The sequence below is a fragment of the Oncorhynchus clarkii genome, chromosome 27, assembly GCF_045791955.1.
Source record: "Oncorhynchus clarkii lewisi isolate Uvic-CL-2024 chromosome 27, UVic_Ocla_1.0, whole genome shotgun sequence".
Taxonomy (NCBI): domain Eukaryota; kingdom Metazoa; phylum Chordata; class Actinopteri; order Salmoniformes; family Salmonidae; genus Oncorhynchus; species Oncorhynchus clarkii.
This window is the reverse complement of record NC_092173.1, coordinates 14,151,378-14,173,730: the sequence shown is the minus strand read 5'-3', so window position 1 is coordinate 14,173,730 and position 22,353 is coordinate 14,151,378. Positions and strand designations below refer to the sequence as shown.

At 41.5% G+C, this 22,353-nt stretch overlaps 1 pseudogene; it reads right to left on the bottom strand.

The window, feature by feature from the left end:
* Positions 1-16,257: 16,257 nt before the first annotated feature.
* Positions 16,258-22,353, bottom strand: part of LOC139385421 (sorting nexin-19-like) — a 35,663-nt pseudogene continuing 29,567 nt past the window's right edge.

The window sequence follows — 22,353 nt, the reverse complement described above, 5'->3', positions numbered from 1 at the left end:
TAGTGTGAGTGCGTATATAGTGTGTATACTGTATATAGTCGTGTGAGTTAGCATAGAGTCAGTGCAAGATAGGGTCAATGCAAATAGTCTGGGAGACCATTTAATGACCTATTTAGCCATCTTATTGTTATTTAGCAGTTTTAGGTTTGGGGTTAGAAGCTGTCATGGAGCCAGTTGGTCCAAGAGCCGATGCTCCGGTACCATTTGCCGGACTGTAGCAGATTGACTTGGGTGGCTGGAGTCTTTAACAATTTTGGGCCTTCCATTCACACTGCCTGATATAGAGGTCCTGGATGGCAGGGAGCTCTGCCCCAGTGATGTATTGGGCTGTCCACACCACCCTCTGTAAGGCTTTGCGGTCAAGGGCAATGCATTTGCCATACCAAGCGGTGATGCAGCCAGTCAAGATGTTCTCAATGGTGAAGCTGTAGAACCTTTTGAGGATCAGAGGGCCCATGACAAATATTTTCAGCCTCCTGAGGGGGAAAAGTCAGTGTCATGCCCTCTCCACGACTGTGCAGGTGGACAGCAAGGAACTTCATGCTCTTGACCCGCTCTTCTACAACCCAGTCGATGTCGGTGTGGGTGTGCTTTCCCCTCTTTCTCCTATAGTCCACGATCATCTCCTTTGTCTTGCTGACGTTTAAGGAGAGGTTGATGTCCTGGCACCACACAGTCTCTGACCTCCTCCCTGTAGGCTGTCTCATCTTCGCCGGTGATCAGGCCTACCACCGTCGTCTCATCAGCAAACTTGATGATGGTGTTGGAGTCATGCGTGGTCATGCAGTCATGGGTGAACAGGGATTACAGGAGGGGACTAAGCATTCACCCATGAGGGGCCCCCGTCTTGAGGGTCAGTGTGACGGAGGTGTTGTTGTCTACCCTCACCGCCTGGAATCCAGTACCAGAGGGAGGTGTTCAGTCCCAGGGTCCGGAGCTTGTCAGGGACAATGGTGTTGAACGCTGAGCTGCAGTCAATCAACAGCATTCTCACATAGTAATTTCCCCTCTTGTCCAGGTGGGAGTGGGCAGTGTGAAGTGCAATTGAGATTGCATCATCTGTGGATCTGTATGCAAATTGGAGTGGGTGCAGAGTGTCGGGGATGATGGTGTTGATGTATGTCATGACCAGCCTCTCAAAGCACTTCATAATTACAGATGTGAGTGCTACAGGGCGATACTCATTTAGGAAGTTTCCCTTGGAGTTATCAGGAACAGGGACAATGGTGGTCACCTTGAAACATGTTGGGATTATAGACTGCAACAAGGAGAGATTGAAAATGTCAATGAAGACACTTGCCAGCTGGTCTGCGCATGCTCTGAGAACGTGACCTGGAATTCTCTCTTCTGGTATTCCGAGAGAGATTAGGGAGAAGCGAGGAAGAGGACACACATCAACACTCACAGTAGATGGAAAGACTCCCATCTGGACAGACAGCAGGACAAGAAACACAGACATGAGACATCCATCAGAGGAGGGAGACAACTATGCTCTATGACATCAGAGGGCTACTATGGCTTGTTGACCAAACTTCCCCCTGTAGGTGTGCCAAAGAAGATGAGAAATTCTTCAGTAATCACTGAAACATCTGCCCCTCCTCTTATATTCCCCCATAGAGAATATAACTGGCTTTTGACTGCTGAAACATACTGGACAAGACAAGCTAGCATTATTGATGTATGGTCCAACTTCCAAGCTGTCAACATTGTGTTTATTCCTGACGTCTTGCACTTCTGAGATTTTAACGATTATCTACGATCATGATTACAGTACAACTCCAAGTCTCATCTGATTACAAGTACATTGAGTGTAATAACACTGGCAAGGTATACAGAGTTCGTAACGGCTTTGCTCATGTTGTCTGCGGTACTACTTTGGGTAACTGCCACCAAAGTATTTCTCCAGAGAATAAAAGAGGGAAAGAAGCAAATTAGGTTTCTGTTCAGGCTTTGTTTTCAGTTAATGGATGGGAAACAATCCAGGGGGAAGAGAAAAACTAAATTGTTTCTTTTGCATAATCACATACTTGGAAACTATTATGTGGATAATCAGGTTGATTTAAACTGAAATATGAATCCCTCCACATTATGGATCCAGAGATGTATAACAGATATTATGTTAAACCACTGCCTTCATTCAACCTGAGTTCCAAACTGTGGGGGAAAGAGAATGGAGTACTGCCTAGAATGGGTGGTCTGTTGATAAAAATAGAATACCTCCTCTTGGAAAATTACCACAGTCTGAGGGGCTTTGTTCCGTCTAGTAATTGTTTTCTAAGGGTCTGTTACTCAACTGTCTCGACCCATGATGTATATAAACCCTGGATTGTTGATCCTGTGTATTGGCCATTGAGAGGCTTTGAAGCCACCGGTCGGCCATATTGGCACTCCCCAGTAGGAGCAGTCCTCTATAAGAATGAATGGAATTCTACAGTATTTCAATTAAATGTTTCAAGTACAAAATTACATGTATTTAAGTAATATTTTGTTGTAGTGGGGATAGTAACATTGTACTTTTGAATTTGATTTAAATTGTACTTTTTAAATTTAGATCACATAATATAATTTAAAAGTATGCAATATGGTGTCTGTAGTAGAATAAAAGTGGCAAAAACGAAAACAAATGTAGACATTAATAAATACATTTCTATAGCTTCCAAAATATTTTTACAATGGTGGGAGTGCCAAGATGGAGGCACGGTGGCTTCAACGCAGCACCCCCTATCAGTCATCTAGTGTATATTTAAATCATTGGTCTCACTCAATCTAACTTTAACATCTTAAATAAGGACCCAATATTTCCAATTGTTTTCTGTGATTGAAACTCCAAGGCCAGCTGAGCCTTTCCTGACCTGTCTGTTAGAGAAGGATGATTGAAAAAGACAGCCGTTGCAGCTGAAAGACAAGAGAGTGCCATTAATCGGGAATTCAACAAACACATAGCAGACTCCTGAGAAGCAGCAACACCACTCTTGCAGATGGTCTTGTCAGTGGTGAGACTATAGCCATACAGTGATGTACCCTTTGGAAGTGGGTATCATTTTGCCTGGTCCCAGATTTGTTTCTGCTGTCTTTCCAACTCCTGGTGTGATCAATGGCCATAGGAGTTGGCAAGACAACACAAACAGATCTGGGACCAGGTTAGGTATCGTTGCATTTGGGGTAAATAATGAATGATGGTTTGGGTGAATGGTTAAGGGTTACTTTGTATGATGATATGGGAAGTAGAGTGGTTTTCACTGCAGCAGGTCAGGTTTGATTAGACCATCCGTCACCAGAGGAAAGGCAGATGTAATAAAGTGTCTCGCTACAGCTTTTGAACTGCCAAAACCAAATCTTTCCTATTTTATTAAATCAATTCATCACTGCTGCCAAAAAGTGGAAGCATGCAATTTGATTCACTCCATCTGAGGGGGAAGATTTCTACCTTCTACTAAGTTAAATTGATTAACTTCTAAATAAAAGTTTTTTTCCCCCTTGTCATGCAACTCACAACAAAGTATAAATTGTACAAAATGCCACTGACTTATAAAGAAAGCACATCTTTGCTATTGTTCTATAACAACTCTGGACCAAGCACAGAAACAAAGGATTTAGCGTTAGCTTGAGGATATGCCAATGGGAGTTCACTTGGCAATAAACTCATGACAGCACTGTGCAGTATTTGCTGTTGTCGTCCGTTGACGGATAACAAGTAATGCTCTGCTCAATCTTCTTTTAAATGGCCGTATGTAAATCTTTGCTGCAGATCAAGCTGCAGCCTGACAGGGTCAAACAAGGTTCAGGCTTTGATCATCGACCAATCAGAAGCACAGTACAATCAGCTGCCATCTAAGAAGTCTATCTGATAGCCATCACGTCTTCCTATAAAAGAGCCATTTTAATAGGAACAAATTATATCCAAATAAGTCCCCTTTTCTTTCCTTTGGTTGGCTCTGGGGTCACAGTCATTTGGGGTCACGGTAATGGCACCACTCATACATGAGTTAACCCCTTCTTTGCCTTCTGTAACAGCTGTTGGAAGGAGAAGGAGAGAACCAAGGTGCAGCGTGGTACGTGTTCATGATCTTTTAATTACACTGAACACTAGAACAAAACGGAACAACCGAAACAGTCCTGTCTGAGACAGAGACAGAAAACACCTACCCACAACTCCAGGGCGAAAACAGGCTGCCTAAGTATGGTTCTCAATCAGAGACAACGATTGACAGCTGCCTCTGATTGGGAACCATACCAGACCAAACACATAGAAATACAACATAGAACAAAACATAGAATGCCCACCCCAACTCACGCCCTGACCAACCTAAAATAGAGACATAAAAAAAGGAACTAAGGTCAGGACGTGACACCTTCTCCTATTACCCCTGCTCTGATACCTTGACTTGGGGAGGAGCTGCACGATGGAGCAGAGGTAACTCAATTTTGTGAAATGATTGTCAATTCTGAATCATTAATGTCTGAGTTTTTTTATCCTTAAGGTCCCTTACGAGCAATAAAGAGATGGAACAGAGATTAAATTAACGAGTCTTCTCTAAGACAAATTAACTTGAATTGAGATGACCATTTGAGGAGTATGATGAACAGAGATTTTATCCTTTTCCGCCCAAGATTCCAATCATGTCTGATGCTTTTCTCTTTAACTGACTAAAGAGCAACAGCTGAAACATCATGAGAAGCTACAGTATATTAACATGGTATCATAAATCAACAACTCAAGGGGCACAATAGTATAGACAGGTACAACTGGATAATACCCTCAATGGAAGTTGTCACACAAATGTGCAAACATCAGGCTATATTAAATCACTTCCAGCTGTATTCAATCTGACCTATAAAATTGTAACACATGGAAAGTTCTGTTGTATTGCATCTCTAGCTAGCAATAGTGAACACTAAACTTGTAAGTTAGAGGACACATTCTTCCAACACAGGCAACTACCTCCGATGACAGCCAAAAACAGACCCGCAGATACCTGCACGAGCACAGTCACAGAATTCTGACACTGTATTCTTCCACTGTGTTGTACTGTGCTGCGCATAAAGTTAACATTGATTGTGGGTTTCTGGAATGTCTTGACTATTGTATACTGTATGTATTATAATTTTTATTGGCAGCCATGTTAGATTTCAAATGTCCTTGAGCAAACAACCCACAGGGCACACACTGGTTGAATCAACGTTGTTTCCACGTCATTTCAATTAAATGACTTTGAACCCATGTGGAATAGACGTTGAATTGACGTCTGTGCCCAGTGGGAAGCAACTTTACCAGAGGAAACTGTTGATTTAATGTGAAAGAAAACAAACTTGAGTACAGCTGCACACTGGGCTAAAAAGAATCTCACGTGTAAAGTGCAACCACAAATACAAAGATGGATGAAATGAGTCAGATACTTAGGTTATTCAGGAGAGCAGTAGGTTTTCGTTTCAGCATGGTATGACTAATGAGCTGTATGATCATTAGCACCAAGATCTGTGATTTGTTTGGGGCTTTTGTCCGACATTCGTTGCATTCTATGCACCTGTTAGATTTGGCAGCAATAGTGATAGATTCCATACCAGACCGCCACTGTTGATTATAACATAACAATATTCAGACAAACCTAAGGACAGAAACTAAATTACCATCTAATGATCTGTTATGAAGGAACATTGAAATTGCTGAGGGCATTTTCAATACCACAGTCATCAGAGCTCTCATTTTGTTGGCGCAATCAAAACAAACATAGTCCATTCGAAAAGACAGGTGCCGTCAATTATAGGGGAAAAAAAAGAGACACGATTTTGGTCACAGCTGTGAGTGAGTCTCAGTCTATGACTTCCAGCCGCATTGCGACACTGTCAAACTGATATTTACATCTGAATCCTCTGAACGAAACGACTGTATTCCTCGCATCGTGTGGTCAGCCCTTTCTCGTCATCAAAAAAAGTACAACATACAGAGTACAGTGATGCATATCTGACTGCACATGCAGAAAATAGAAACTACTAAATGAGTTGTACTACTACAGGTAGCCTAGTGGTTAGAGCGTTGGGCCAGTAACCGAAAGGTTGCTGGATCAAATCGCTGAGCTGACAAGGTAAACATCTGTTGTTCTGAGCAAGGAAGTTAACCCCCGGGTGCTGTGGATGTCGATTATGGCAGCCCCCCTCACCTCTCTGATTCAGAGGGGCTGGGTTAATGTGGAAGAAACATTTCAGTTGTACAACTGTCATGTACTACTACAAAAGTATTTGTAGGCCCAAGGAGGGGAATCGATTTAGAGTATATAAAAACGTTCTAAAAGGAGGTGACTAATAGAAGAGATAAGAAGTTACGGTAACAGGTGGATCCCAATGTTTTATGATAATGCCTCCCTGTGGTTGATACATACATCCTGTGGATTTGCACTAAAACTCAACTATTTGGCTAAAGCTCCACCTAGGGGAAAATGTGCTCACTTACAACCAAGAAAAATGATATGAACATAAAGATGGGCATAAGTCATATATTTTTATGTAAAAAGTTTAAGTTGTTGCTTAAACTCGTGTGATACCAGGGGAGAACTAATGTTTCATTAATTACCCAGAGAACTATCAATCCAGCACAGTACAGAGAATGACCCTTGTGTATTTTCTAGTTGCAATGGAAATGATTTGTACAGTTTAACCTGAATATCTACACTGACATTGGAAAAGATACACTGGATACTATTTGTGTAGCTGCTACGGATATAGAGCAGGGAGTTTGTCCTTGAGAAGCCAGCGACATACTGTACCTTGACCATATGACAGGAACATGATAAGCACCGGAGGGCAATGTTGTACAGCAAAGTGACCCTCCTCACCCTCTAGTGCTGTCACATACTGTACTGAACACACACACAGCCAGGAATCATACCAGTCAGAGTGTGTGGCTCAATAAAGACACAGTCTCATGGATGACTGAAGTTTATAGTTTGAACTAATGGTATAGCGTGTTTCATCAACATTTCAATGACATTTAGTAGGAGAGGTGTGGTACAGTATACAGCAGATGTGACTCTGGAATGCAGTGGAGTCATGCGTTAACCATGTCATGTAAAAAGGAAATAATTTTCTGAGAATAAGGTGTAGGATTAAAGGTAATGTATATGGTAAACTATTTATACATTTATATTTAAGCAAAAAGGCCTGGGGGGTGTGTGGTATATGGCCAATATACCACGGCTAAGGGCTGTGCCCAGGCACTCAGCGTAGTGTTGTGCTTAAGAACAACCCTTAGCCGTGGTATATTGGCCATATATCACAAACCCCAGAGGTGCATTATTGCTATTATAAACGGTTTATCAATGTAATTAGAGCAGTAAAAATGTGTGTTTTGTCATACCCTTGGTATACGGTCTGATATACCACGGCTGTCAGCCAATCTGCATTCAAGGCTCGAACCACCCAGTTTATAATATAGCATATATCATGCTCATGGATTCTATGTATAAAGTCACTATAACAACGAACAGGAGAGAGGTTAAAATAATAGCCGCAATGTGAGACACATTATACAGAAAACATATAGGTTACAAATAAGTCCACATTTGTGGTATTACTAGTAACCTAAGCAGGCTTAAAAGACTCAACTTGAACTTCCTTCTTTTTCAGTCCCAGCAGGAATTTCTGCCAGGCACGTGTTTCTACATAAAAGAAAACAAAAGAAAACAGGCACAATGTGCCTTTCAACACTGCCAAAAACCCAAAGCGTGTCAAATACTGTTGGAGATTCAAAGTCTAGAGATTGCGTAACTTTCACTGGAAACATATGTTTTCGATGTAAATGAGGACATGAAGACTGGTGGGGTTCCTGCTGATCTTAAACAAGTCTTTCTTTTATTTACTCTATTAAAACTCGATGCTGTGCGCCAACAACAAATACCTGTGGGCACCATCCATCTGGAGAGCCCTATCCATGCATGCATGCCTTGCATCAATGCTATGGCCTAGTCACACCCAGAACCTGAGCAACTAACTGTACGGATGATCAAATTGTGTTGCGCCACTGAAAAAGTTGTGTAGTCCGAATTATTCTTTATTTTTCAACTTACTGTTTGCTCTCTTGGGGAAATTGCTAAAGGGTGAAATAACATAAAAGTCACCTTTGGAACTGAGTGAATTAATCTTAAAAATATACACTGTATATTTCAAAGTCAAAATGGAGACATACTATTATATATCCTCTCCTCTCTAAATTGTTTATTTTTTCTCTCTCCTCTCTCCTTTGTTTGTTCCCTCTCTCAAGGAAGTTATTCCATGCTGGGAAACAGACATATATTTTCTCTCACAAATGTTCCAGCTTTCTGCATAGCGCAAACCTGACAATTTTCAATATCCTTACTTTCCTTCTCAATGTCCCTCCACAGTAAGGGAGCTTCATCGATTCACTTGTTCCACTCTCCTGTGAAGAATAAGCTTCTGTATTGCTTCACCCCAGCAACCACAGGCTTTGCTCTGGATATGTGTATGAAGATAGGTTGGCCTGAAAGCCTGCTTCCTGGGGCCTACATTTCACTGTCATATAAGTCTCTGACAGCTAAAAGCTTTTACCCTCTCAGTTGCCACAGCGACCCAGTCCTGCCAGTCTGTAAATGTGAGGTTATGGTGTATCCATAAGTATCTCCTTTCACCCCAACACTGAGGCTGTGTCCTAACGGGCCCTGGTTAAAAAAGTAGCGCACTAAATAGGGAATATGGTGTCATTTGAGACACACTTATGATTCTCTATAACCAGTGCACATGAGACAACGCAAAATCAATCTCCTCTATTGCACTCGGTTTCTGATTATACGAGGCACAATTTTACAAATTCCTTCTAAAGAGTGGGAGATGTGGAAAAGTGCAGTCGTGAAGTGTAGCCTGCAGAGGCATGTACTATACATACTGTAGATAGTCAAACTGTTCCCTGGCTCACAGCCACATCACAGAACCCCCCACAGATTGATAAAAGAAGATACTCAGCGCCGGTCAAAAGTAGTGAACTATGTGCCATTTGGGACACATCCAGCATATCTCTCCAGGAATAGCTGGCCCATTCAATAGAACAGGGCCTCTGAAGGAACAATCCCATTCAAATGACTGCCACCTTGCATAAGACAGAGAGCATACTGGGATCTCAAGCTCACCCATTCATCATACTGTAGCAAACATTTACAGAGCTGAATGTTAATATGACATCTTTATAACTACATGTAAACCTTAACATCGTTCACATTGTTTGTTAGATGGGCTGACACACACACATACACCGATTGTTATGTTTGTATGAGGGACAGCCATTGTCAAGGGTAGCTAGGCTACACCAAGCAGCTTTGTCTGTCCATGACTATTGTGTAGGAGCTTGCCCACCCATTTGCGTCAGATCTTTGCATGGGAGCTTTGAGTTTTGTGATGTACGTACCCTTATAGAAATATAATTATACATCAGAATACCAGGTCTGTCATACTGAGTGTACCCATGAGTGTTCCAGTCAAATTGTTGTGGTCTAAGGGTCGTTGTCCCTTCTGGTAATCCTATTTCTATGCATACCACTTCCCCTTGTATGTATAGAGTGTGATATACCACTAGATAGCCTCTGTGTATGTTTAAGGAGGCAAGCCAAGCCTTAATGGTTCAGAAAACCGCCCTCTTAACCACAGTTCCAGACCAGAACTACTGTGTGTAGCCTAGTCAGACAAAATAATTCCCCTTTTATCCTCTCCACTTCACCCAGCTGTTACGTAAGCATTCATTCTAATCAAAGCTGTCACTGAAACGTTCACGAGAGTAGAGGGAGAGAGAAAAAACTGTGGAAACACGATATAGATCAGTTGATGTGGATCCCAGGCACTTCATGGAAACATTGACAGAGAAAATCTATCTAAACATTTGCCCTTGGTTGGATGGGAGATTTTCATGATAAACAATCATTTAGATCATCTCCATGTTGGATAACAGAGGCAGTGATGATGATGATGGTCTTGGGTGAAGCTGGAGGTGTGGGGAGTTGGGGATAGTCATCACCATGGTTATTAGGGGCTCTCTCTCACGTAGAACAATGGTCAGAGAGCTGCAGGGTCTCTAAGGGGCCTCTCTGACTGGCAGCATTACAGCATGTCCCTAGACGCGGCTGCTTGGTCTACCCCTGCCATGTAAAACAATTCACCGGTTCACAGGTTATCAATAAAAAAGGGGGGGCTTGGATTTGACGATCATGTTTAGTATGTGTACTTTGAGAAAAGATCATTAATGAATGAAATAATTGTCTGATTTGTCATATTGGGCACTCCAAAGGAGGTACCTAAAAGACCATGTGACAATGACCATTTTCGTTATCAGGTTTGACTATAGATTTTAAGAGTTAATCGTTTATCGTTGACTATAGATTTTAAGAGTTAATCGTTTATCGCCATTGGATTATACTTCATGGTCATATAATGCCATTCGGTATAAAACAAGCAAAAACAGAACAATCTCTTCCAAGGGTCTGTTCTGATTTCAATTATGGGAGGACTACAGGTTTCATCCATTTTACTTGTTGCCATTGGAAGAGAACCATCAGTCTTCGGGGCACAGTGGGGAACTTGACCAAGGCGCTTCGGCAGATTATTATAATTTTTTTCACACTGATCTATAAGATAAAACGTTGAATTATTGGGATTTTTGTTTTCACATGTACAGTGGGGCAAAAAAGTATTTAGTCAGCCACCAGTTGTGCAATTTCTCCCACTTAAAAATATGAGAGGCCTGTAATTTTCATCATAGGTACACTTCAACTATGACAGACAAAATGAGGGGAAAAAATCCAGAAAATCACATTGTAGGATTTTTTTATGAATTTATTTGCAAATTATGGTGGAAAATAAGTATTTGGTCAATAACAAAAGTTTATCTCAATACTTGTTATATACCCTTTGTTGGCAATGACAGAGGTCAAACGTTTTCTATAAGTCTTCACAAGGTTTTCACACACTGTTGCTGGAATTTTGGCCCATTCCTCCATGCAGTTCTCCTCTAGAGCAGTGATGTTTTGGGGCTGTTGCTGAGCAACATGGACTTTCAACTCCCTCCAAAGATTTTCTATGGGGTTGAGATCTGGAGACTGGCTAGGCCACTCCAGGACCTTGAAATGCTTCTTACGAAGCCACTCCTTCGTTACCCGGGCGGTGTGTTTGGGATCATTGTCATGCTGTAAGACCCAGCCATGTTTCATCTTCAATGCCCTTGCTGATGGAAGGAGGTTTTCACTCAAAATCTCACGATACATGGCCCCATTCATTCTTTCCTTTACACGGATCAGTCGTCCTGGGCCCATTGCAGAAAAACAGCCCCAAAGCATGATGTTTCTACCCCCATGCTTCACAGTAGGTATGGTGTTCTTTGGATGCAACTCAGCATTCTTTGAGTTTTTACCAAAAAGTTATATTTTGGTTTCATCTGACCATATGACATTCTCCCAATCTTCTTCTGGATCATCCAAATGCTCTCTAGCAAACTTCAGACGGGCCTGGACATGTACTGGCTTAAGCAGGGGGACACGTCTGGCACTGCAGGATTTGAGTCCCTGGCGACGTAGTGTGTTACTGATGGTAGGCTTTGTTACTTTGGTCCCAGCTCTCTGCAGGTCATTCACTAGGTCCCCCCGTGTGGTTCTGGGATTTTTGCTCACCGTTCTTGTGATCATTTTGACCCCACGGGGTGAGATCTTGCATGGAGCCCCATATCGAGGGAGATTATCAGTGTTCTTGTATGTCTTCCATTTCCTAATAATTGCTCCCACAGTTGATTTCTTCAAACCAAGCTGCTTACCTATTGCAGATTCAGTCTTCCCAGCCTGGTGCAGGTCTACAATTTTGTTTCTGGTGTCCTTTGACAGCTCTTTAGTCTTGGCAATAGTGGAGTGTGACTGTTTGAGGTTGTGGACAGGTGTCTTTTATACTGATAACAAGTTCAAACAGGTGCCGTTAATACAGGTAACGAGTGGAGGACAGAGGAGCCTCCTAAAGAAGAAGTTAGAGGTCTGTGAGAGCCAGAAATCTTGCTTGTTTGTAGGTGACCAAATACTTATTTTCCACCATAATTTGCAAATAAATTCATTAAAAGTCCTACAATGTGATTTTCTGGATTTTTTTTCTAATTTTGTCTGTCATAGTTGAAGTGTATTTATGATGAAAATTACAGGCCTCTCTCATATTTATAAGTGGAAGAACTTGCACAATTGGTGGCTGACTAAATACTTTTATGCCCCACTGTATATGCAAAGTTAAACTCTCCTTCTCACAGCGGGCCACAAAGCAGTGTGTGTGCGTGCATTTGTGTGGCTGTGTGCATGTTTGTTACAGCTATCGTTTCATAAGAGATCACTGGAGAACATGAGAACATGCTGAGGCTGCGAGACCCACACCCTAGAGGGATTGTTTCATTAGATGAATCAATAAATATATTGCTTTGGCCACTATCATCCCTACAGTGCGTGCAACGTTCACCCAATGTTGTGTCTAGTATAATATTACATTGGGCTTTTAGACTCCAGAGTAGGCCATGAACATTAGAATGTCCCACCCCTTTGGAGACAGCAAAATATTTGGCTCTCATTGGTTGGTGGTTGCATGCAATTGGTTTTGTAACTTCAACAAGGGACCAATGCTAAGAAGACCTGGGTCATGTTCATCTGGCACCAAACATAAGAGTAGGCTGAAACTGGGAGGGACTACCTGGACTGAAGAGTGTCTGCTAAATACATTAACTGTAAGCCACTCATTTTTATTTCCGTTGCGAAACTTTAAAAAACTGTTTCAGATGCATGCCCTAATGAACACAGACCAGATTGGTGTGTTCTGATTCAATGTTCCTTGATAACACGTGAATATAAAACAGCAGTGTTATGGGCAAAGCAGACCCTGCACAGAATACCAGTGTTCTCCAGTCAACAGGTGCTCCTCCTTGACTCACCATACGGCTTTGGTTAAAAGACGGCGTCATCGGGATCAGGGCATGGACGCCTTGCAGACAGTGTTTTCTCTCTTCACACCTGTGTTAATTTATGGTATAGCCTCTCGTTTGATCAACACAGAGAGACAAAGGCCAATAGAGCTCTCAGGTAGAGAGGCGATGACTGTGTTTGATGTTGCAGCTCTGGGCCATTGCCTAAAGAAGATGGATTACCTATGTTCCAGTCATGAACACATTCTGGCTCTTCTCAATGGGGCCATGCTGGCTATATGGCTATGAGTTGTAAATGATTTAGCCAATGAAATGCTCAAATCAAAAGAAACTACTGCCCCTCAGCCTCAATGACCTCGCTGTTATGGTCTGTCATGTTAAATGTTGATAACACTTTAGCCGACACTAAGACATAGAATGCATTGGGATGTGGTTTAAATGCATTGTAGAGTTGTTGTCATAAACATGCGTGACCACCTTATAAAAGTCTTCTCATAACGATTCAAACTATTAACAACCATTTTGTGTCATTGAGGCAAATCTGCTATGTAGAGAGACATAACATGTAACTAGCATTGTAATAAGACATTATAAAAGGCTCGTCATCAAACGTATACATTTTTAAAAGCCTAGTTTGATAATAATTGAATGACAAATGATGTACACTAATCAAATTTTGGTCATTTTATTGGTTTTGGAAATGATCAACACCAGCAAATGCAAAACCCTGTGAGTCCAGTTATACCACACTGACAGAGTTACAAAGCATTAATATGTCAAATGGCACCCAAAGTCTGACTGGTGTAAACTGAATTGGGATTGTAATGTCAAATCAGGCACGTGGTAAATTGTATTTTCTCAATTCCTAGCTCCCTCCCCTCTGATCTTCTCCTCCAATGTGTTTTGAGGAGGCAAGGAGAGAGGACAAGAGGAATTGAGAAAATACAGTTGAGAAAGAGCTTTGGTGTTGACAAAAGGAAAGTTACTGAGAAACGGCGAGACTAGTAGCCATTACAAGCAGAACCCTTCTGACGAGAAACCAAACAAATGACAAACAATACCTCTTCTGTAAGTTAGTTCATCACTGATAACTTATTTTTAGTGTATGGGTAAACATATTATTGTGTCTATAAATGGCACCATACAGAGGACATAATATCATTTGACACAACAACAACAAAAATTCAGTATTCGAACAACTTGTAACAAAAGCCACGTAACAAACTTTCAGATTTGCAGTGTGTTCCATGTGAGAAAAGCTCTCAGAATTCTTTTAAATGAGTTACGTGTTGAACATTTCATGTGACGTGATACATTTGAGGACAGGACAATGGTCTTGCAGAATGCAAGCTAACCCTAATGTTCATCACAAAGGATTCAACAGGAACAGAGGTAACAGCTAGGAATGTGTTCAGGAGGGAATAAACATCACAGTACACAACATTAGAACATGCCTTGTCACTGGGGGTTTGCTACTACTTTATGACACGATCTACAAAAGGCATGTCCACAGACTACATAGTAAAGACAGACGAGACCTCTTCCAGACATGTTTAAGGCAATTTAAAAGCATTTCCTACAGGTATTCATATCCTTCTCTTCTGTACTACTGGTATCCCTCTCATTATTTTTGATCAATATACATTTTCACCGAAAGCATTATTACAATCAAACAAATAAGTTATAGACACAATCAAATAAGTCAATCACGTTAACAAGAATACAGAAATAAAGAATGACATATATTATTTTAAGACAAAGTTGAGTGCAGCAGATTGTGTTGGACGTATTGGACCTCTGACATGAGATGTTGCCTGCATGAGCTTTACCTGGCATCAGACATACCGTACGCATTTAAAGGCATTAATAAGCATCAGTAAGAGTGAGGATTGTTAAACACGGTGAACATCTTGCTTCATGCAATGCTGAGAAGTCTTTGTGCCAGTTTCAAAGACATAGGTTAGGCATAGATAGGCGATTACACATCAGCATGGCCCAAAAATATTTGGGGCATCTCAGATTGTTCTGGCAATTCTCACATAAAAAAATAATTGGGAGGAAGGATGTGTAACATGCTTTTTGAGAAAAGTGGCCATTTTAGGCCCTTTTTAGACCTACCTATACATGCCTCCTGTAAGACCCTATGATCCGTAAACGGTACATGGTACAGACATCATGGTGTCATTATACTCCTCTGAAATATTCATTATGGCTATAATCTGAAATAAATGTTTTCACATTAATATCTCAAAAGTGCCCTTTTTGATTTAGTTTATTTTTAAACATATTGTTTGAAACAATATACTCTTCGAAAACATCACATTTCCAGAGTGGGCTCTCTACTACTTTCAAAGAAATTATAAACGCTATACATCAACATTTACATTATAGGCCATTAACCAATTACAGCCCTCCAGCACATTCAGCAAATCACCAGTTGAGGGAGTTCCCTTTGAATCCATTTTCACATTCACTGTGTTGGTGGTACTCATAAAATGTATCATAATTTTAAAAAGTAGCAGAGAGATCACTGAAAAGTGCATGTACTTGTAGAGTATATTATTTAAAACAACCATGTCAGATCCATGGCAAAAGTGGCTATCAAGCGCTTTAAAATGCAGTGGCCTTCATCATAAGTTCAAAACGTGTGAGTGACCATTTCAACAGAAACATGTCAGTGGACCATATCAGTACGAGCCAGGCCTCAGGAGTAAGGGAGTAGAGGATTAATGCAACACAGCACATGTGCAGCTTGGTGTAGGGCCAAGGGATCAAAAGGAATAGCGGCATATCACGGGGAACACATAGGCAAGTCATCCCGAAAGGGCAAAGCACGACACAGTAAGCCTGATGTGGGGAAACAATCTAATTGGACTTCTCCAATAGAATATAGAAAGACCACAAGGGATCATGTTGGTGTGGAGTAAATCTGAAATGAGTTTGGTCCAAAGCTGGAGGCTTTAGGAAGCAGGAAAAAGGATGGATTTGGGAAGTTTGGGAAGGCAGCTTTTCCCACACGTGCGTGTGTTTGGGATTTTGGAGATCAGACACGTATTCTGATCAAACAGAAAACAGGTGTTGGGTAATCAAAGCTGCTCAGGATGTGTGGCCGATGTTTGAGACCCACAAATGTTATGGACTAAATCAGAGACAGACCCGGATGACCTCGGGTCCAAAATGTCAGAGTTAAAGGTGGGGACACATGAATAATGGAATTTATCCAGATACTGTCACACCCTGACCATAGTTTGCTTTGTATGTTTCTATGTTTTGTTTGGTCAGGGTGTGATCTGAGTGGGCATACTTTGTTGGATGTCTAGTTTGTCTGTTTCTGTGTTTGGCCTGATATGGTTCTCAATCAGAAGCAGGTGTTAGTCGTTGTCTCTGATTGGGAGCCATATTTAGGTAGCCTGTTTTGTGTTGGGATTTGTGGGTGGTTGTTTCCTGTCTTTGTGTTTTCTGCACCAGATAGGACTGTTTCGGTTTTGCCACATTTGTTATTTTGTATTTGAAGTGTTCAGTTTGTATTTATTATTAAATAAGATGAACACTCACCACGCTGCGCTTTGGTCCTCTCCTTCCCAGGAAGAAAGCCGTTACAGATACATTAGGCTGGACTTTCATCGAGGGCTATTCACTGACAGTTGTTAAACGTGTGTGTGTGTGTACACCAGTATTGCTCCCACGGCTTTCATGGTGGTAGTTTCTCTGCGTTTTTGGAGAGACTTTGCAGCAGGGTTTTCTGAAAGTTTTCCTCAGATGTTTCAGGGATGAGGAACTTGAGGAAAAGGTCCCAGATACAGTAGACCAAGTGTCTGTACAGGGTAAGAGTCACAGGTTAAAGGTCAGGGGTCTCCCAGAAATCAACTCTCCAACATTTCCTCCAAAAGTATCCACCATTTAACTATCGACAGTTACAGGTGGACATTTTAAGTTTGTTTAAAATGTTGAAAACTTCATCATTTGGGGCTTGCGAGTTTTACAATGGGCCAAATCACAACCTGATATTTCTGCAACAAAAAAGAATTACCCCATTCACATCAAGGCATGATTTAGGCGAAAGCGTACAGCCGAAGAGGACCAAAACCTAAGCTCCTACGCGGTTCAACGAGCCAAATTACTTCAGCAATGGAATCCTTACAATTGGCCGTGTTCTTCGTTCCAGTGAAGAAAATTCCTGAGACAACTCTTGTGATTTTAACAGCATGTTTCAAACACTACAGGGACTTAGTTGAGTCGTAAATATATTATACTGTACCTTACGCACACACACCTTATTTGAACATTTCAATAAGAAGATTAGGGTGATGCATGCCTCTATAATCAAAACTGATGCATCTTAAGAACAAAGGGCTGGCAATGTATAAATCATCAGCTTGACCCAATGGAAACGTGTCTGGAAAGAGGTATATCATATGGAACACGCTATAAAGCTTGGCTGATGCCCACTGATTCACAACCAGCTCATCACTTAGCTTTAGAACCCTTTATCAACTCCTCATGCCATGTTCCTTCATAATCTATTGTAAGACCATGATGTCAGGCTCTTTAAATCATAGCCAGACAGACAGGCAAGTGACGTAGTGTATATGACTTTGTTTTTTGTGTGTGTGGTCACCTGTTTATGTAAGGGTTCTGCAGAGATTCCAGTGCAGTCTGCCGGCTTAGTCTGTATTTGTCCGAGCACAGCACTTCTGAGAGCAGATCTGTAAACACAGAAGAGTACAAATATAGAACTGAGAGGCCATATAGGACTCCACAGAGAAATCAGAACAGCCAAGGTCACCAAAAATATATTAACTAAAAACATAGCTAGTTGGATAAAGTAAGACCAGCAGTCCCTGAAATGGCTTCTTAGCCGTAATACAAAATTAATTGTATGTTTGCAGAGGTAGATAGGAATGAGAGAGTATGGGCCAGGGGTTTTTCCTGATCATTTGCTGTAATGGACCAAAGTTACAACCTAGTTTATTTTTCATGGTCAGGTCACAAGGTCAGGATAAACTCCTGGATCCTGTTTATTTGTAATGTTCATAAAATAGTACATTTGAACATAAAAACTAAAATTAGCGTTTCTTATTGGACATGTCCATAATCCCTCCTGGTTTCAGTCCATTTTCTTCTATTTGGTGCCTAATGAACATGAGCCTGCCTCTTCGTTATTCGTAATCACTTGCCTGGTAGTAGTTTCCTGAGGCAGTGCATGGATTGCTGCTTGGTGTCCTCCTTCTGTTGGTGGCTGTGCACCGGGCGGTGCTGGGCTGGTAGGCTGCCCCCATGCCACACCTCCTGCAGCCCCCGCAGGGTACAGGTCAGGTTGGCCACGCTCACGTTAAGCCAACTGCAAGTGACAGACCACACACACATCAGGGAAGTGATCAGGACAACATACTGTAGATATATTGAACAAAAATATAAACACAACATGTAAAGTGTTGGTCCCATTTTTCATGAGCTGAAATAAAAAAATCCCAGAAATGTACCATATGCATAAAAAGCTTATTTCTCTCAAATGGTGTGCACAAATTTGTTTACATCCCTGTTAGTGAGCATTTCTCCTTTGCCAAGATCATCCATCCACCTGATAGGTGTTCCATATCAAGAAGATGATTAAACAGCATGGTCATTACACAGGTGCACTTTGTGCTGGGCACAATAAAAAGGCCACTCTAAAATGTGCAGTTTTGTCACAACACAATGCCACAGATGTCTCAAGTTTTGAGGGACCATATAATTGGCATACTGACTGCAGGAATGTCCAACAGAGCCTGTTGCCAGAGAATTAAATGTTAATTTCTCTACCATAATCCGCCTCCAATCTTGTTTTAAAGAATTTGGCAGTACATCCAACAGGCCTCACAACCGCAGAACAAGCGTAACCACGCCAGCCCAGGACCTTCACGTCCGTCATAAATGTCATCACAGTTCCTTTAGTTGAAATATCAACTTACTAGTGATACACCGACACTACATTTTGGCCAATACCTGATATTTTACTTGACCCCTCCCCCCCCAAAAACGATACCGATAACCGAGATTATGCATAATTTATGCATTCTAGTACAGTTAAATACTTAACACACACGGACACTGCGGTCTAAGGCACTGCATCTCAGTGCAAGAGGCGCCACTACAGTCCCTGGTTCGAATCCAGGCTGTATCACATCCGGCCGTGATTGGGAGTCCCATAGGGCAGCGCACAATTGGCCCAGTGTCGTCCGGGCCGTCATTGTAAATAAGAATTTGTTCTTAACTGACTTGCCCAGTTAAAGAAAGGTTATATATATGTACAGTGGGGCAAAAAAGTATTTAGTCAGCCACCAATTGTGCAAGTTCTCCCACTTAAAAAGATGAGAGGCCTGTAATGTTCATCATAGGTACACTTCAACTATGACTATTGTAGGATTTTTAATGAATTTATTTGCAAATTATGGTGGAAAATAAGTATTTGGTCAATAACAATACTTTGTTATATACCCTTTGTTGGCAATGACAGAGGTCAAACGTTTTCTGTAAGTCTTCACAAGGTTTTCACACACTGTTGCTGGTATTTTGGCCCATTCCTCCATGCAGATCTCCTCTAGAGCAGTGATGTTTTGGGGCTGTTATTGGGCAACACGGACTATCAACTCCCTCCAAAGATTTTCTATGGGGTTGAGATCTGGAGACTGGCTAGGCCACTCCAGGACCTTGAAATGCTTCGTTGCCCGGGTGGTGTGTTTGGGATCATTGTCATGCTGAAAGACCCAGCCACATTTCATCTTCAATGCCCTTGCTGATGGAAGGAGGTTTTCACTCAAAATCTCACGATACATGGCCCCACTCATTCTTTCCTTTACACGGATCAGTCGCCCTGGTCCCTTTGCAGAAAAACAGCCCCAAAGCATGATGTTTCCACCCCCATGCTTCACAGTAGGTATGGTGTTCTTTGGATGCAACTCAGCATTCTTTGTCCTCCAAACACGACGAGTTGAGTTTTTACCAAAAAGTTATATTTTGGTTTCATCTGACCATATGACATTCTCCCAATCTTCTTCTGGATCATCCAAATGCTTTCTAGCAAACTTCAGACGGGCCTGGACATGTACTGGCTTAAGCAGGGGGACACGTCTGGCACTGCAGGATTTGAGTCCCTGGCGGCGTAGTGTGTTACTGATGGTAAGCTTTGTTACTTTGGTCCCAGCTCTCTGCAGGTCATTCACTAGGTCCCCCCGTGTGGTTCTGGGATTTTTGCTCACCGTTCTTGTGATCATTTTGACCCCACGGGGTGAGATCTTGCGTGGAGCCCCATATCGAGGGAGATTATCAGTGTTCTTGTATGTCTTCCATTTCCTAATAATTGCTCCCACAGTTGATTTCTTCAAACCAAGCTGCTTACCTATTGCAGATTCAGTCTTCCCAGCCTGGTGCAGGTCTACAATTTTGTTTCTGGTGTCCTTTGACAGCTCTTTGGTCTTGGCCATAGTGGAGTTTGGAGTGTGACCCTTTTGAGATTGTGGACAGGTGTCTTTTATACTGATAACAAGTTCAATTAGGTGCCATTAATACAGGTAACGAGTGGAGGACAGAGGAGCCTCTTAAAGACGAAGTTACAGGTCTGTGAGAGCCAGAAATCTTGCTTGTTTGTAGGTGACCAAGTACTTATTTTCCACCATAATTTGCAAATAAATTAATTAAAAATCCTACAATGTGATTTTCTGGAATTTTTTTTCTCATTTTGTCTGTCATAGTTGAAGTGTATCTATGATGAAAATTACAGGCCTCTCTCATCTTTTTAAGTGGGAGAACTTGCACAATTGGTGGCTGACTAAATACTTTTTTGCCCCACTGTGTACACACACACAAGTTATTTTGTTGGCATTTACATATGTCCCCATAACCAGTAAAACATAATCAAAACCTATTTCTTTCACTTACTTGCTGTGCTGTTTCGTTGTTCATTTGTTCAGTCATTTAATTTTCCACCAGGATTTATATGGAACGCCATTTGGGTCTTTGCGTGTCAAAAAAGATACACGTCAAAAAACACAAAACAATCTGTTTCAGTTGCTAGCTAACAATATAGTTAGGTGTCATCATCTAAAATAACCCTAATTTATAAGACAGTTCTTATTTGATTAATGGTGGTCGGACCCATCTATGTGAAGCTAGCAACAATAAGGATTAGCCACAATAATGGACTTTGCAGTTAGCCTTCAAGATAAAAGTATGGCATAATTCTACTATTTGTATTCATTTGCATCACTGTCGATGACACTTTTATTTTGAAGGCAAACTAATCCTTATTGTGGCTAGCTTCACACATAACCCGGGCCGGTCGACCCTCACTAGCCAGATGAAGCTAGCTGGCTGCTTATAACGTTAGCTTTGGGCAACAGGGTTAAGTAACTGGCTAGCTATTTATTTTCATGAACTGAAGTTCAATTTTAATTAGTCGAACAACAAGTGTTCCATAGTATGAATGTCGTGAAGCTAATAGCAGTGGCACTATTACTATGTAACTCCGATAGGGCAACATCTGAAAAATAGCGCACTTGGTAGTGTGTACCGGTGCTTGACCAGTTGGCGAAAGCCAACATCACCCACGACAGAGAACAGTTGATTGTCAAGGGCAATGAATTCCATTATCTTGGCTTTAATGGATGAAATTTCTCTATGAAATGTTGTTACTCTTTCAAATGACTGCTTGATCCACACAGCAGACATTGTGTGGGCTAGGTTAGGAATGCTGTGTTGCATGTGTAGCGCATTTTACGTGGCGTCATTACGTTATGTACCTACTTTATATTCACATCAGCTTTGACTTCGGTTTTTAACATCGGCGTTAAACTAGACATCGGGCCAATACCAATGTTGGTATTTTTAGCTAATATCGGCCGATTCCGATATATTCACCGATATATCATGCATCCGTACAATTTACTTCTGACAAGGTAAACCGTCCACTTCTAAATGAAGACGTGTGTATGACGATGCTGTCACATGGAGAGGACATTTTACACCCAACATGATTAAAACCTGTTCGCAAAAAATACATTGAAGAGACAGTATGACACACACACAAACAATAGGGTCCACTCCACACTGACTTACAGCATAAAGGCACAGAACGCAACCACCCCCATCCATATGTGCAGAGGTATTTTGAGCGCAAGGTAACGGCCGTACTACATTCCAATAGCATTACAGAAATGCAGTAGATGGTATTAATCAACTAAACAAAAGTCGTCCAAAGAACGTGCCATGCTTGTAAAATGATCGGTGTGTTTACAGTCATACACACACAGGGAGAGAAGATTTGCTGTTGGTCTCTTGAGTAGGGCTTACGCAAACAGTGTACACAAAAATAGTTTGTATCCAGACTCTATTCAACTGGATGAGAGACTTGATCAAAATCAATGAATAACACTCTGCAGATGTTA